General features: G+C 44.4%; 1 long non-coding RNA gene and 1 pseudogene across 1 annotated transcript; both read right to left on the minus strand.

The window, feature by feature from the left end:
* Nucleotides 1-1,365: 1,365 nt before the first annotated feature.
* LOC145527905 (uncharacterized) lies at nucleotides 1,366-6,816 on the minus strand. Its single transcript, XR_014069991.1, has 3 exons — nucleotides 6,625-6,816; nucleotides 5,964-6,131; nucleotides 1,366-4,886 (listed from the first exon to the last, which is right to left on the minus strand). It is a non-coding gene; the product is annotated as an uncharacterized LOC145527905 (long non-coding RNA).
* A 926-nt stretch (nucleotides 6,817-7,742) lies between these two features.
* LOC145527909 (claudin-6-like) lies at nucleotides 7,743-8,390 on the minus strand (annotated as a pseudogene).
* Nucleotides 8,391-12,851: the final 4,461 nt, after the last annotated feature.

The raw sequence follows: 12,851 nt of genomic DNA on the forward strand, positions 1-12,851 counted from the left end.
GCAAACCAAATGTTCATCAACTGTAGAATGGGTTAATAAATTGTGATATTCTCAAAATTTATTTGGAATGTTATGCAGAAATGATAATGAACAAACTAAGGCTATATGTGAGAACATGAGTGAATATAACAATCAAATATTGCATGAAATAAGTTAGACACTGAAGAGTATATAATGAGGTATTATATTGACATGATCTACAGGAACAGGTAAAACTTATTTATTTATTTGTTTGTTTGAGCTATAATTGACATAAAACACTGTATAAATTTAAGGCATAAAACATGTTAATTTGATGCATTCATATATTGCAATATGATTACCACCTTAGCAATTGCTAATACCTCTATCATCTCACACAATTATTATTTCTTTTTTGTGATGAGAACACAAAACAATGATAGAAGTCAGAAGACTGGTTATCCTATAGGGAATAGGGTTAAATAGGGAAAGAGCCTAAAAGAACCCACTGGTGCTGGAAATATTCTATTTCTTGATCTGGGTGGTGGTAACAGGCATGTGCTGCTGCTGCTGCTGCTAAGTCACTTCAGTCATGTCCGACTCTGTGCGACCCCATAGACGGCAGCCCACCAGGCTCTGCCATCCCTGGGATTCTCCAGGCAAGTATACTGGAGTGGGTTGCCATTTCCTTCTCCAGTGCATGAAAGGGAAAAGTGAAAGTAAAGTCGCTCAGTACTGGTTATCCTGTAGGAATAGGGAATAGGGTTAAATAGGGAAAGAGCCTAAAAGAACCCACTGATGCTGTAAATATTCTATTTCTTGATCTGGGTGGTGGTAACAGGCATGTAGACATATGTAAAAATTCATTGTGCAAACTCCCATCTAGGGAGAATTTCTCCTAGCAAAATGAGAACATATGGCTACACAAAAAGCCTGTATACAAATATTCAGGGACTTCCCCGGCGGTTCCAGTGGTTAAGACTCTGCTCATCCACTGAAGAGGTTACAGGTTTCATCCCTGGTTGGGGAACTAAGATCCCACATGCCATGCGGCGTGGCCAAGAACAACAAAAAAACCAACAAAATCCCAAATGTTGTTCCTAGCAGCATTATTCATTGTAGCCAACAGGTGGAGACAACACTTTATTAGTTTGCTAGGTGTTTCCTGGTGGCTCAGACAGTAAAGAATCTGCCTGCAATGCAGGAGACCTGGGTTCCATCCCTGTGTGGGAAAGACCCCCTGGAGCAGGGCATGGCTACCCACTCCACTATTCTTGCCTGGAGAATTCCATGGGCAGAGGAGCCTGGCGGGTTATAGTCTATAGGGTGGCAAAGAGTCGGACACGACTGAGTGACTAACACTTTCACTTTCAGGGCTGCTGTAGCAAAGTACCATAGACTATGTGCCTTAAATAGAAATTTATTTTCTCACCATTCTGAAGGCTAGAAGGCAGAGATCAAAGTGTCAACAGAGCCGGTTTCTTCTGAGGCCTCTCTCACTGGCTTGTACTTGACTGTCTTCTCCCTGTATCTGTCATAGTCTTCTTTGTGTCTGTGTCCCTATTTCCTCCTTTTCTAAGGAAACCGGTCAGTTGGATTAGGGCCTATCCTAATGACTAGGGCCCATCCTCATTTTACTTAATTACCTCTTTAAAGACCCTGTCTTCAAATACAATCACATTTTTAACTGCTTGGAATTAGGACTTCAATGTGTGAATTTTTTTTTTTTTTACTGAAACACAGATGACTTATGATGTTGTGTTAGTTCCAGGTGTACAGCAAAGTGATTCAGTTATAGACATATGTATATGTATAGACACATATATATTTATTGTTGTTTAGTCGCTCATTCATGTCTGATTCTTTAGAGACCCCATGGACTGTAGTCCCCCAGGCTCCTCTGTCCATGGTATTCTACAGGCAAGAATACTGGAGTGGGTTGCCACTTCCTTCTCCGGGGGATCTTCCTGTCCCAGGGATCAAATCTGCATCTCCTGTATTGGCAAGCAGATTCTTTACCACTGAGCCACTAGGGAATGTGTTCTTTCTAAAATTCTTTATATGTTATTACATTATACATTGTTAATAAGTTCGTGAGTATAGTTCCCTAATTTTTGAAGGACATAATTCAGCTCATAACAAACCCACATGTCCATCGACTGATGACTGGAAAAGTAGAATTGGTATATCCATTATAAAAGAATATCATTCAGCAGGAAAAAAAATGAAGTATTGACCCATGCTACAACATAAATAAATCTTGAAAACATCATGCTAAGTGAAAGAAGCCAGTCACAACAATGTACATATTGCCTGATTCCATTCCTATGAATGTCCAGCATAGAATAGTAGTTGCCAGGCCCAGAGTGGAGAAAAGGGAGAAATAGAGAGTGACAACTCATGGGCTCAAAAGTTCCTTTTAAAATGGCAAAAATAGGGCTTCCAAGATGGCGGCGCCCAGTGTCAGGCGTCCGTGACTCGCCTCTCGTCAGCCTTGAATTATAACCCTGGTCAAGTCTGTGGGGCCATGGACCAGCCTGGGTTCACAGCCTCGCTGGTGGCTGGCGGAGTAGCTGGTGTCTCTGTTGACTTAATATTATTTCCTCTGGATACCATTAAAACCAGGCTGCAGAGCCCCCAAGGATTTTATAAGGCCGGTGGTTTTTATGGAGTATACGCTGGAGTTGCTTCTGCTGCTATTGGATCCTTTCCTAATGCTGCTGCCTTTTTTATCACCTATGAATATGTGAAATGGATTTTGCACACTGATGATTCTTCATATTTGATGCCTGTGACGCACATGTTGGCTGCCTCGGCTGGAGAAGTGATGTGACTACACCATCCTGGAGGGCCCTGCCTGCTATGCTGAGGAGTTATTGGCTGTTACCCTTTGAAGGTTTGAGCAGAGCACCTCAGGGTTGGTGGTTTAAGAGCAACCTCCGGCAGCAGTGTGGACGTGATCATGGTGTGTGAATGGAGGCGAGAAGACTTCTACAAATCTCAAGGAGAGAGATGATCAGAGTCCTTGTTGAGGCAGAGGGAGAAGGTTTCCTGCCTGATTCGAGTTCCTTCTGAAGTAGTTAAGCAGAGGGCGCAAGTATCTGCTTCTTCAGGAACATTTCACATTTTCTCTAACATCTTACGTCAAGAGGGCATCCAAGGATTATATCGAGGCTACAAAAGCACTGTTTTAAGAGAGATGCTGTTAGACACCGTGACCATTTCAGAATGCTGGGGGAACTTGAAATTACGCCGGGTTGGGGCTCAGCCTTTGACACACTACAGTAGAAGATCTTTGCATTAGAGAGGACAAATTTCATTTGCACTGGACAGTTTTGAAAAGGCTACATATTTCCATTGTTGCATGGTGGCCGTGTTGCCTAGAAGGGATACCCGTTCATGCCTGTAGAGCTTCTGGAGAAGTAAATTAATAGCATGAATCTTGAGTGGAAATGTAAGAAAAGCTGTTGAATAAAGATGGAAACTATCTCTTAAAAAAAATAATAAATAAATAAAGAAAATAATAAAATGGCAAAAATATTCTAAAATTAACTGTGGTGATGGTTGCACAACGCTGTGAAATACTAAACGCCACTAAACAGTTTAATTGAGTGAATCGTATTAATAAATGAATTATATCTCGGGGGAGCTGTTATGAAAACTTCCCTGTACTATACCCTTAAGATTTCTGCACTTTATTGTGTCATTTGTCCCAATACAAATTAAAACAAATCAAAACTATATTGTCCCATTAACAACAAGTTTCTATTGCATAGCACAGAGAACTATGTCCAATCTCCTGGGATAAACTATAGTGAAAAAGAATGTATATATATGTATAACTGAGTCGCTTTGCTGTACAGGGGAGATTGGCACAACATTGTAAATCAATTATACTTCAATAAAAACAAACAAACAAACACAGGGGCTTCCCTGGCAGCCCATGTTTCTACTGCAGTGGGCACAGGTGTGATCCCTGGGGAACTAAGATCCCACATGCTGTGCTGTGTGGCAAAAAAAAAAAAAGCAAAACTATTTTAGCTCCAAAGATATTGAAGAAGGTGGGTGGAAAGGGAGACGGTGTCCGGGGACTTGCTCAGTGGCAGAGTTGCCCCTCAGTGTATCTGAAAGAGCATCAGAGAGACGAAGCGTGCAGGCAGGTGGGACCAGGGACCTGAAAATGGATGAAGCCGGGGAAGACCTGAGGGAAGGGAAAATGGAGTGCCTGAGAGTCAAATGGAATTCAACTCAGTGAAGACACATTTGATTTTGGCCAAACAAAAATAAAACTACATTATAATATTTCACATGAAGCAGCTCATAAAGAAAATCAGCAACTGCTACAGACCAGAGATGACCATCGGGAACACCTTGCTGTAATCCTGCAAGTATGAATTGAGTGCCTTCTATGTGTCAGAGTCTGCGTGAGGCACCAGGCCAGGAATATGTGACTCCAGACAGCTGCTGCCAAGTGCACGTGGGAGGAAGGGAAGAGCGAGGGTGCCTGCTGGAGACACAAGGAAAAGCTTCATTCTGTTAGGAAAAGCCCTAACCTTGAGCTGGGGCTGAGGCTGAGAGGGGTAGAGGATGAGGGAGGTGGACAGTGTCTGTTTGTGAACTGGAAAAGTCGGGCAAGTTCTGGGGTGGGGAAAGTCCATTCTGGCTTCTCAGACAGCTTCAGCTAGAAGAGAGGGACCTTCGCTTCCCCATCCTGGTACAATCACTTTGGGAAAACAGATTGGTAGTTTCCTGTAAAATTAAAACATAGACTTACCATGTGATCCAACAGTTTGAGTTTGGCAGAGCCAGGACCAGCAAGGCAATACCTATTCTGAGGGTTTTAACAAAATTCCACTCCGGTCAGTGCTGCATCTGCCTGAGCCAAGAAGGGAAAAGTTCAGGTCCTGTTTCCCAAAATTCAGCATCTGTAAAGCCGGTTAGGAGAAGGCAATGGCACCCCACTCCAATACTCTTGCCTGGAAAATTCCATGGACGGAGGAGCCTGGTGGGCTGCAGTCCATGGGGTCGCGAAGAGTCAGACATGACTGAGCGACTTCACTTTCACTTTTCCCTTTCATGCACTGGAGAAGGAAATGGCAATCCACTCCAGTATTCTTGCCTGGAGAATCCCAGGGACGGCGGAGCGTGGTGGGCTGCCGTCTATGGGGTCGCACAGAGTTGGACGCAACTGAAGTGACTTAGCAGCAAAGCCGGGTGGCGTTTGCAGGTATGAGAGATGAGGGGTAGTCTGGCATCAAATATTGCAATTCTTAAACAAGCCCCTAAATGATCCTGGCACAAGTGGGTGGGAGGTGGGAGGCAGTTTCTTAAACTGTAGTTGGAGAAATACTGCCTAAGGGGAACTGCATCTAATCCTCTTTTACAGATTGTCTCCTAGTAAACAAGGCTCCAGGACTTCATGATAGACAGGGAAGCACGGCATGGCTGCAGTCCATGGGGTCACAAAGAGTCGGACATGACTGAGCAATTGAACTGAACTGAAGGGGAACTGCATCTAATAATCGTCTTTTACAGATTGTCTCCTAGTAAACAAGTCTCACCTAAACCCTTTTTGCTGCTGCTGTAAATCACCCCATGCTACCTACCTCTTTTGGTTAGCAATAAAATGTTGGATAAACTTTTAAAAATTTCTGCTGCTGGATACAGGCCAGTAAAAATAATATACCCCTGGGAGTTTGGTGAACTTGGAGCTAGTCATTATTTCTATTTTATTCCTTGGTACCCTGGATGATGCCTCCCACTTTAAACTCTGAATTCAGAGGAACTTCTGGGTCACCCATGCAGGGGAAGAAAGTGAGTTGTTCCCAGGAGATAGGAGCACACTATTCTTTTGTTTATTTATTCAAAGCATATTTATATCAAGTTGGTGCGTATGTGGAACAACTGGAACTCTTGTACGCTGCTGGGGGCAATGTTAAATGGTACAATCATTTTGGGAAAACAGTTTGGCAACTTCTTTTAAAATTAAAACATAGACTTACCATATGATCCAACAGTTCTACTTCTTAGTATTAATCCAAGAGAAATAAGAACATATGTCCTGGACTTTCCTGGTGATCCAGTAGCTAAGACTCTGAGCTCTCAGTGAAGGAGGCGGTTGGAGTTCCATCCCTGGTTGGGGAACTTAGATCCCACATGCAACTAAGATACTATGTGGCCAAATAAATAAATATTAAAAAAATTAATAAAAAACAACATAGGTCCTCCCAAAAGGTTTGTACATAATGTTCCTAGCAGCTTTATCTTTATTAATGAAAAATTGGAATCAATTCTATCAATACAAATTGTGGTATATCCATGTAATGAAAAGCTAGTGCTACTGCTTAGTTGCTCAGTTGTGTCCAACTCTTTGTGACCCTATGGACTGCAGCCTGCCAGGCTCCTCTGTCTACGGGGATTCTCCAGGCAAGAATACTGGAGTGGGTTGCCATGCCCTCTTCCAGGAGATCATCCCAACCCAGAGATCAAACCCAGGTCTCCCACATTGCAGGTGGATTTTTTGACTGACTGAGTCACAAGGGAAGCTCAATGGAAAGCTACTAGGCAATAAAAGGGAATATATTATTGATACGATCAGTAGCATAGATGAACATCAAAAACATTATCCTGAGGGAAAGAAACCGGACACAGAAGTGGACATACTGTATGATTCCACTTCTATGAAATTTCGATCTGGAGTATACAAAGCATCACAGGGACTGCCAGGGTCTGGGTGAGCAGTGTAGACTGAGAATGATCGGAACTCTATCTTGATTGTAGTCGTAGTTATTGATGTCAAAACTGCACTGTGCACTTAAAACGGCTGCTAGGTTTGTAAATTATGCTTCAATAAAACTGAAAAATCAGGTAAAAAAGAAAACTGTATTATGCCAGATTACTCAACCAACAAGGTATACAAAGCAGTCAGCAAGTATAAAAGTCTGACTTAGGATTCTCTCATCAATGTGAGATCAGGAGAAGAGAGAGAAATTTTGATTTTTTTTTTTTTTCTGCTTAGAAAAGTAACCCACTTGTAAGAAGTTAAAGTCATGTAGAATGTGAGATCTTAATTCCCCAACCAAGGATGGAACCTATACCCCTTTGCAGTGGAAGGGCAGAGTCTTAAGCACTGGGCCACCAAGGAAGTCCATCTATTTTCTTTTTCTTTTTAATTTAACAAAACATGCTTTATTCAGTAAAAACTGGTGAGTATAGGCAGGACAGGGCAGACGTACACAGGGGCTGGGGACAGGAGGGTCAGGGGTTAGCACAGGGGGGACATGACTCAGGATGCAGGAGCCAGAGATCAGAAGACATGGAGGCAGGCGGGTCTTCAGTAACTTGTCCCTGCTCTTCTGGAGGCTCTGTGAGGCTCAAGAGCCCCTGGGGGTTCCAGAGGCTTGACCACCAAGGGAAGGCTTGTCCCCACAGACCTAGGGAGGCCCTGCTGCCAGCATCAGCAGAGGACAGGATGAGAGCACCTGGACAGCAAGCACCCTTCACACGGGGCCTGGAGCTCCAGGCCGGTCTCTAAGATAGGATTGTCCAGGGTGGAGAGCGATACAGAAACTCAGAAGCATCACTTTTTTAGCTCCAGCATTCAAAGCTGAGAAACATCAGTAACAGAGCCCACGTGGATTATCAAATGGAGTAACCACCGCCCTCCCACCCCCAATAAAAAGCAAAAACAGCCCCCAAATTGTCACGGATCACCATCTCCTTGACTCCAGCTCAAAGGTTTGGGCTCCACTGTCAAAGGAACCCCCACTTCCCTACTCGAATTAGATGTAATTCTTAGTGGGGCACTTGGAGGGACCCCAAGTGTGTGGGCTGATGCTGAGTATCAGGCCATATAATGACGGGAGCCATAGGACCCCCCCTACTCAGAAGGGCAGGTGTGGGACAGTGGCCCCCAACTCAGCAACAATAGGCCAGAAGTCACCTAGTCCAGGTAGATGGAGGCCCCCAGCTCCCGCTTTTGGGCCTCAGACACTAGGGCATTGTAGAAGTTCTGGATGATGGTGTGGGTTGTCCAGCATGCGGGGATCAGGGTCAGGACCGCTGAGATGACAAAGATGATCTGGAAGGTGAGCACCAGACAAGCCTTGGAGTCCTTGTCCTCTTTGCAGGGGGTGCACTTGGCTCCCAGGAGGTAGACCAGCAGGCCGAGCGGGACCACAGGTGGAGAGATGATGCAGAGGGTTCAGACAGCCTGCAGGTCCTGGGGTAGCACCAGCAGCTGGGTGGACACCTTGCACTGCCTCCACGCAGAACATCCAAAGCCCCTCTCACACCACCTGGGCCACCACAGTGCCATTGCTGATGGAAACGGTTACCTTCCACAGGGGCTGGGCACAGGACATGAGGGCATTCACCCAGCCAAGCAGCGTCAGGATGATCCCCAGTATTTGCAGACCAGTGGAGGCCATGGTGAGGTTGAGGAGCAGCGAAGGAGTCCACAAAGATTTGGAGTAGCTAGCTGAATCTATTTTTTTTCTTTTAATATTTATCTTTATTTGTGTATTTATTTGGGCTTCCCAGGTGGCACCAGTGATAAAGAACTTGCCTGCCAATGCAGGAGACATAAGAGACACAGATTCGATCCCTGGGTCGGGAAGATCCCCTGGAGGAGGGCATGGCAACCCACTCTAGATTCTTGCCTGGAGAATCCCATGGACAGAGGAGCCTGGACGGGCTAAAGTCCATGGAGTCCCAAAGAATCGGACATTGCTGAAGCAACTTAGCACAGCACAACCCATGTGTTTATTTGACTGCAGTGGGTCTTAGTTGCAGCTCAAGGGGCATCTTCATAGTTGCTTGTGAGGTCTTTAGTTGCAGCATGTGAGCTCTCAGTTGAGGCATGTGGGATCTAGTTCCCCCATCAGGGATGGAACCTGGGCCCTCTGCTTTGGGAATAAGGAGTCTTAGCCACTGGACCACCTGGGAAGTCCCAAGTCTGTTTATTTTTTATTGCTGAAAAGAGTATTAGTCATCCTTGTAACTGCACAGCATGATTCCTATATGTAAGTTGGTTTCCTAGAAGTCTCTTGGTCAAAAAAGCAGCTTCAAGGAGAGAAAAAAATGATTCCCTTTTTGTTGCTGTGGCTATAGGATATGTGTATGGGGGTGGGGCAGGGGAGGAAAGGAGATACATTCTCAAGGATTCAGGTTCTTGTAATATTTTTTTAAATCAGATAAGATTATTAATGACAAGACAAAACCCAACTCTGGTTGACTTAGTGAAAATCGAGTTTTTTTGAAAGGATTCTGTTTAGTTCATAGGATTAGGGGACAGCTTTGTTATAAATTGAATAACATTTCGTGGATCAGTTTGAGACTGGAATCACCAGTGTAACACGGCTGCTATGGGAAAATCTGTTTCAAACTTCCGAAACCTGGGCTTCCCTGGTGGCTCAGTGGTGAAGAATCTGCCTGCCAATGCAGGAGAGATGGGTTTGATCCCTGGTCTAGCAAGATCCCACATGCCTCAGCACAACTAAGCCCATGAGCCACAACTATTGAGCCTGTGCCCTAGAGCCCTGAAACAACTGTTGAGCCCTTGCGCTGCAACTACTGAAGCCTGAGCACCCTAGAGCCTGTGCGCCACAACAAGAGAAGCCATGGCAATGAAGAGCCCTCTCACCGTGGGTTGGGTGGTCTTACACCTTAATTGTTCTGTTTCAACCCCAGCTGGATGTAGTGACTCAATTCTGATGCTAGGGTCTGGAGTTAGCCCCTGCCTCCAAACATGAACAGACTCAGTCCCTGTGACATGGTGATAAAATAAAGAAATATTTGGTCTTTGTCCTAGTTCCTGGCCTAAGAGCTTCTGGAACCCTCGGAAAATCGTCTGAGTGTTCGTGGTGAGAATTCTTTGTTGCTCATATAAACTCCTTTCAACCACACCTGAGTTTATACTAATGAGGTGACTCTTGGTGGGTCCCTAGATAGCTGGTTACCAGATAAACCAACCAGGTGATTAGAGCGTTAGAATTTTTAGTCTCACCCTTTGCCCACCTCCTAGAGAAGGGAGAGGGGCTGGATATGGAGTTTATCACAAATGGTCACAATGATTTAATCAACCATGCCTGTGTAATTGAACCTCCATCATTGCTGTTGTTCAGTCGCTCAGTCATGTCTGACTCTTTGCGACCCCATGGACCACAGCACTCCAGTCTCCTTTGTCCTCCACTATCTTCCAGAGTTTGCTCAAACTCATGTCCATAAAAACCTCTAAACTATGGCCTTCAGGGAGTTTCCATATGTCAGAGAGGTGCCACACTTGAACTCCACAGGGACAGACATTCCTGTGCTTGGGACCCATTCAGACCTTGCCCTATGTACCTCTTAGTCTGGCTGAGCAACTAACTGTATCCTTTATAATACCCTTTATGAGAAACCAGGAAACAGAAGTAAAGTGTTTCTCTGAGTTCTGTGAGCTAATATAGCAAATTATCAAATACGAGGAGGGAATTGTGGGAAATCTTCAATTTATAGCTGGTTGATCAGAAGCACAGCGACAAACTGGGCTTGTGACTGGCATCAGAAGTGGAGGGAGGAGGAGCAGTGTTGTGGGACTGAGCCTTTAACTTGTGGGATCAGGTAGTTAGTGTGAGACTTGAATTAAACTGTAGGATATAAACCAGTTGAAGACCAATGGATTGGAGGACTGGTTGTCAGTGTGAGGAGAAACTCTTACACATTTGTTGTCAGAAGTTAATTGCTATGCATGAAAAACAGATGTTACTAATCCTCAACAAGATGACACTCGCATCAACTGCAGGCCACACTTCAGGGGTCCCCAGATCAACCATACGTTTGACCAACTGGCTTCAAATTTAGGGTTTCCCATGACTCTCTTAGGTTTGATAATTCACTAGAATGACCCACAGGCTTCCCCAGTGGCTCAGCGGTAAAGAATCTGGCTGCAATTCAGGAGCTGCAGGAAACATGGGTTCTATCGTTAGGTTGGGAAGATCCCCTGGAGGAGGGCATGGCAACCCACTCCAGAATTCTTGCCTGGAGAATCCCAAGGACAGAGGAGCCTGGTAGGCTACAGTCCGTAGGGTCACAAAGAGCTGGACATGACTGAAGTGACTTAGCACAGCACAGCTCAGAATGACCCACAGAACTCAGGAAAGTACTAACAACTACTGCTTTATTGTAAAGGATGGAGACCAGGAATGGCCAAATGAAGAGACACATAGGGTGCAGCCTGAGGGACAACACACAGCTTTGGTGCCTTCTCCCTGTGGAGTCAGGGTGTGTCATGCTCCAGGCACACAATAGGTTCACCAACCCAGAAGCTCCCTCTAGCCTAAGTGCCAGAGTTCTTATTGAGGTTTCATCACTAAAGCAAAGATAGATGAAATCACTGGTCACGTGATTGCATTCAGCCTCCAGACCCCTCCCCTCTCTGGAGGTGGAAAATTCCAATCCTCTAATCATGTGATTGGTCTTTCTGGGGACCAGCCCACCATTCTGAAGCTATCTAAGGGTTCACTTTCAGTCACCTCACTAGCATAACATAGACACTCCTATTTGCTCAGGAAATTCCAAGGTTTTTCTGTGCCAGGAACAAAAATCAGATACATTGTGTTCTTTATTATACCACAGCAGTATCACAGGTATTGTCATTGCCATTGTGCCTCTCTTCCTGGCAAGCTTCTAGGGAGGCAGGGAGCTTGACATGTTGTTTGCCAGTAAAGCTCCAGGATCTCATCTGGGGCCTGGCACATATGGTACCCTCTATAAATTTGCTGAGCAAATCAATGAGGCTGGTGCTGTGGACTTCAGGTATTGGTTATGCTGTGTTCAAAAATAGCATTTTGGGGCTTCGTTGGTGGCTCAGTGGTAAAGAATCCTCCAGTCAATGCAGGAAATATGGGTTTGATCCCTGATCTGGGAAGATACCATACGCTGCAGAGCAACTAAACCTGTGCGCCCCTCCACACCTGTAGAGCCTGTGCTATAGAGTCTGGGAACTGCAACTACTGAGCCCACGTCCTTAGAGCCCATGCTCAGCAACAGTGAGAAGTCTGGACATTGCAAATGCAACTAGACAGTATCCCCCGGCTCTCCTCAACTAGAGAAAAGCCCACACAACAATGAAGACCCAGCACAGCCATACATAAATAAAATTTTGAAAAAGCATTTTGTAGCCAAAATGTCTATCCATAGGGAACTGGCAGAATAAACCATGGCACATCATAGAATGGAATGACTGCTGAAAAAGTGTAAAGATGCTCCAGATATAGGAGCTAATAATGAATAGATCTTCAAGGCTGAATGTGTAGTATTACAAATAAAACAGTCAAGGTGCAGGACAATATTGAATGGTATGTTATCTTTAACATACAGTGAAAGGTGTTTAAATCCTAACTGTATAGCCTAGTGACCATTTACTAATTAGTACATCTGTGTTTACCACTTTGCAGATCAAGGTATAGAACACTTCCAGTACTTGGAAATCTTTCTCATATTTCCTTGCAGATCATACCCTCCAAATGGGAACCATTATAGTAACTTCTCTCACCTTAGATTAATTTTGCCTGATTTTGAACTTTATATCTCGGGAATCACAGAGAATTTATGATCCATTTAAGTTAAACATTCTATCCTGTTATAAACAAACAATGCTTTGTGACCTGCTTCTGCTTACCACTATGTCATGAATATCTTGCAATTATAATCTGCAAAAAAAATCGTTACTTTAAATTGCTATATTGTAAATAATATGTTCTCTTCTATATTCAACTATTTTATATATACAATTCACAAGGGAGGAGGAGTTCAGAGAATCTATTCAGGCAGCAAGTGGAGAATCTGAAACTGAAACCTGCCTGTCATGCACTCTCTCTTCCACCGTAAAAAGCCAAGTGCTCAAATAT

This window comes from Giraffa tippelskirchi, chromosome 11, assembly GCF_054371585.1.
Source record: "Giraffa tippelskirchi isolate mGirTip1 chromosome 11, T2T-mGirTip1v1.2.pri, whole genome shotgun sequence".
In the NCBI taxonomy this organism is placed as follows: Eukaryota; Metazoa; Chordata; class Mammalia; order Artiodactyla; family Giraffidae; genus Giraffa; species Giraffa tippelskirchi.